This window comes from Poromitra crassiceps, assembly GCF_964638095.1.
Source record: "Poromitra crassiceps genome assembly, chromosome: 18".
Classification (NCBI taxonomy): domain Eukaryota; kingdom Metazoa; phylum Chordata; class Actinopteri; order Beryciformes; family Melamphaidae; genus Poromitra; species Poromitra crassiceps.
The window spans coordinates 16,509,596-16,514,593 of NC_139636.1; the positions used below are offsets into that span (position 1 = coordinate 16,509,596).

General features: G+C 43.8%; 1 pseudogene across 1 annotated transcript in view; it reads left to right on the forward strand.

The window, feature by feature from the left end:
* Positions 1-3,953: 3,953 nt before the first annotated feature.
* Positions 3,954-4,998, forward strand: part of LOC310792972 (rab5 GDP/GTP exchange factor pseudogene) — a 1,476-nt pseudogene continuing 431 nt past the window's right edge. Inside the window, exon 1 of the transcript in view lies at positions 3,954-4,998. This exon is cut by the window's right edge and continues 431 nt beyond it. The product of the transcript in view is annotated as a rab5 GDP/GTP exchange factor pseudogene (transcript).

Sequence of the window (4,998 nt, forward strand, 5' to 3'; positions counted from 1 at the left end):
AACCATTACTTCATTTTAGTGCGGCCAGTTGTTTGTACGGTGTCAGGAAAGTCACTTTTGATGGATACTAGGAAGCATCCTACTGGACTGTAATGTGGACAGCAGCCCAGGCTAGGTTGCTAGCTAACGTTAACGTTAGTTTAGGAAACCCTCTCCTCGTGCCCCAAAGCAGGACTACACAGCCAGCAGGATAGCAGCATGGCAGACCTTCAAGTGTAAGTGGAGTTCGTTTTAACCATGCTTTATTAAATGACTAGCTGTCATTACTTAAGTAACCTTACCCATTTGTTTGTGAATAATGCAACGTTTTTGTGAGCTGGGTTTCACACTTTTAATTTGAAGACCGAAAAGGGAAATGGTGTGATAGTACATTGAATTGACACAGGTCTGTCAAGTCAACTAAAACTCACTAAACTAACTAAAATTCACTAGTTGTGAATGCCCTTATATATATATATATATATATATATATATACCCCACTAAGCCTGTGATACACACTAGAAGACTTTGAAAATCTTAACAGATTATGAAAAGACTGGGGAGTTTACACTATAAGACTAGTTCATTATGATTCTTTATCACGACTGAAAAACTGACTGAAATACATTACACAACTGACTCAGACGGGGCAGTATACACTACAAGACTTTTCACTTTGAAATTCAAACATGTTTGATATAATCTTTGTGGCTCCGACTGGCGTCGGGAGGCAGTTTACACTTGAAGACTATAGAAATCTGTACCCAGTATAACACTAACAGATTTTACTGCTGACTGGCACAACAACTGCAGACTAGAGTCAACAAAGACAGACTGAGCCCAACTGGAAATCCTGTGTAAAATCGGGGGGGGAAGTCTTGTAGTGTAAACTAGGCATGACATGTGCTTTACACCTGAGACAGAACAAAGAAAGAGCTATTGAGTGTGTGCTCTATGTCGTTGTAACACTGACAGGGGCAGACACAATCCACAGGTTGGTCAGGCTGTAACACTGACAAGGAGACTACATTTTCATATAGTGTGCTAAAAAATGCATAAAGCCAATATATGAGATCATCCAATGGTGTGAAATGGGAGGTAAAGATTGCAACTGTTACCATCTGCCGTGGTTCACTCCGTTGTCTAGAGAGCGCTGGGAATGCAAAGGAAAATGGTGCATTAAGTATTAATTTTAGACACATGTTGTTAGAAGAAAGCTCTTCCTGCATTGACCTGCTTTGATGTGAACATTGCATGAATTTCTTTCGAACAGGTGGCCAGAATAATTCAGCGATTTAAAATAATTATGTAGCCTATGTGAATTTCTGAATCTATTGTGTATACGTTATGTGTATATAAATAGAGAGCATAGCTTAGATACCAGCTGTGAGAAACATAAAAGCATGTTTGAAGCTATATTCTAAATTATGCACCACAACAACTCTCAAAAGAAAAGAGGACTGAATCTGTATCATTTTGAAATGTTGTTGCCTGTGTTTGAAATTCAGCATCCACAATTACTACGAATTATTTCAGGTTCTCCTCTCAACATTTTAGGTCAATACAAAATAAATGAAAAAGAAACAGTCAGATGCAGGAGTGCCCACGTTTAGTCATGTGAGGCAAAACTGTTTTAAATCAGCCAAGCCTTTTTAGTCCAAAGGAGGATTATATTTCCGATTCAATTTTGGCAGGATAACTCCGAGGAGAGCTTAGAGCGACATTTTCCGCATGTGCTCCTCTATATAAAATGGCAAGTGTCCTGACCTGCGTAATAGCAAAATAGCTTCACTTTATCGCTACAGGCGTATTGACTGAGATACCCTGATCCTCTCCCAAAACACAATGAAAGAAACAATAGTGCAGAGTGAGGACCTGGCATTGCAGAATGCACGCTTGGCATCCCTCGTTCATCATGTTGATTGGAAAGATCAATTCACATTTGTGCTTTCCTTGGCTTCCCCTTCAGAGCTGTGTAGCAAACCATCAACTTGGTCATTTGAAGACATGCCTATAGTATAGCATCCAGACAGACAGGGAAAACCAGGGCTTACACCATATGAACATACTTTCACTTTCATCGCATGTACATTTTTGGAATACGCAAAAAAGGGGACATTATCTTAGGTTTGCTCATTACTAACCAAAGCCATGGTGCAGTACCTCTCAGACCTTTTAGAGGGCAGCCTAGCTCTACGGGAGAACCTGGCTCCACCACTGGGAAGAGGAAGATTGGTTTCTCTGAATTCTATCCCTCATTAGGTTCCATGCAGTGCCTGAATTACTCGCTGCATCTATCCATTAAAGTCCCTCTTTCTGTATACTGCTCACATTAAACACAGGTACAGTGCCTCCATCGCTGCATGAATGCAGGCTGAAATGGGATTTCATTCCAGGTTCCATTTTGCCGTGACACATTGGAAGCATTCTCTGGTTGCTTTTGTGTGATTGAAATGTTACATTCACAAAATGTCCATGTAGAAAAACAAGACAGAGTCTGATATATAAAAACAAATGTCCATGTAGAAAAACAAGACAGTCTGGTTGTTAACAGATCGGCGCGGCTTCCCTGCAATCTTTAGCTATGGATAAAGCAAGTTACTACTAGGCGTGCAGTTTTATGAATGATGAAGCGTTACACATGGGCACACACGGGGCGGATGACATCACTCACTGATGATCATCACCGATGTCATCACAATTGCTCGAGTGACATCACTGTCAGCGATGCAGAGTCCTGCATGGGGAGAGGTGCACAGGTAGGGAAACAGTGGATCGATAAATCCAGAAGGAGGTGGTAATGCAACATAAAGGATGCCAACTGCCATAAAACACCACAGAAGAAGAAGAAGTCCTGCACGTGTCGTTTTGCAAACCTGCACCCACCCAGACCCGTTAAGATAAGACCAATCACCCGTGATTATCACAAAATCAAATCTGTCCCCGCCCAGACCAGTTAATCATGGCTTAGTGTTGTGGAAAGACTATCGACCACTTACTTATATTTTTTCAGTTATTCAAACTAACCCTTTATAGTTCAAATATTCATACACACTCCATCAGAGGGGCAAGTGGTGGACAGATGACTGTACCCCGATCAAAGTCCAACTACATGAAGAAGGCTGTCATGTACAGGGCTATCGTGTCGAGGAACGGTCTTCAAAGTGATGTTCGTTCTATCAAATGAAAGGCATCAAAGGAAAGGCATGTTTTAAAAAGCAATCCCATGTACACTCACACACTACCCTGAGGTTTGTTTTTGTTGATTACATAGAATTGTGCTGACCTTCTTTCTTCTTTTTCTTTCATTCTCTTTTTCTTATTTGTTAGTGTTAAGACTGTCGTCTAGGATCCCTGTCTATGTCTATGACATCACCAGTGGGACATCATCAGTGGATATGACATCATCAGTCACCACTGGCCCACTCGATGATTAGTGGGACATGACATCAGTCACATCAGTTGGTGACATCATCAGTGGGTATGACATCATCAGTTGGGGCATTTGCATGCTCAGTTGATGGATTATGTGGTGGCCAGTGGTGGCCTGACAATGACGTCATCGTTCTCGCCACCAGGGGGGGGGTGGTGGTGGGGGGATCTACACCAACTTCATGGAGAATCAATTGTTTGATGTCACCCAACACACGACAGTGTTTGTGCAGGTGGAACACTTTGAGGGTCGGAGGTGGGAATTTTCAACAAGCAAATTCCCCACCTCCGAGTTGTCTGGAATGCAGCAGCAGAAGTGTATGACATCACTGGTGATTCATGACCTCATCACTGTCTGTGACATTAGTGATTTATGACATCACCGGTGATATGACACCATAATAGTAGTCAGCACCGGGTCAAGCCATCTAGAACTGCATGATGTCATCGATGATTTAGAACCTCATCACTGTAATACAGTATCAGTGATTTATGACATCATCAGTGATACATATATGTCCAAAAAAGGCTGTCTGCCATCATGAGTCAGTGGCCAGAGTGCCATCGGATCCGTGTGCACCAATCAGAGCTGCTGTGCAAAAAGGGATGCGGTTCCTATTGCACCACGTGGCAGGGGCTGTGCTCCAAGTGCTGGATGGAGGAGTACCAGAGAGCCAAGCAGAAACAGATCCAGGATGACTGGTTCTTGGCTGAGAAGTTGCAGCGAGAGCATGAGGCAGCATATGCCACTAGCCAGGGAGCACAGTCCCAATCGCATTCCCAGTCCACACCACCACAGACCCAGCCCCACCAGTCGTCTTTAGTGCCCTTCTCAAACTTTGCGCGCAAGGTGACTACCATTATCTTGAACCTCTCGTCACGTACAGCCCCTAAGAAAGACCCTTCTGAGAGAGAGAAGACTCTTAGAGATGGGAGAGGCATCTTTACCCCCTCATGGGAAATGGGCTCCATTAGCCAACAGTACAATAGGGAGACGGACAGAGTGTCCAGGGACTTTGTGGACTTCTTGAAGAAACTCCAGAAGCCCGCCCAGGAGATCCATAAGCAATGTCGGGCCTTCATCGAGACCATGTCTTGCAAGAAGGATGTCACTGCTAACGAGTTGTCAGAGTGCGTTCAGGATTTCTACCAGAACATATCTCACTGCCTAATGAGCCACTTTAAAGGCTCAGAGTGTGTGGAGGAGGTGATGGACCAAGTTGAGAAGTACATCATGACTCATCTTTACAAGAGCGTGTTCTGTCCACAAACCACAGATGATGAGAAGAAGGACCTGGCCACACAGACAAGGATAAGGGCCTTACACTGGGTGACCATCCAGATGCTGTTTGTGTCTATGGATGAGGAAATCCTTGAGGTCTCTGACAATGTGCTCAAAGCAATAGCAGATGTCATTGAGATGGACTCTAAGAGGGCTCCTCGGGACAAGCTGGCATGCATCACCCGCTGCAGCGAACACATCTTCAGCGCCATTAAGATCACCAAAAATGAGCCAGCCTCGACGGATGACTTCCTCCCTGCACTCATTTACATTGTGCTGAAGGCAAACCCTCCACGACTTCAGT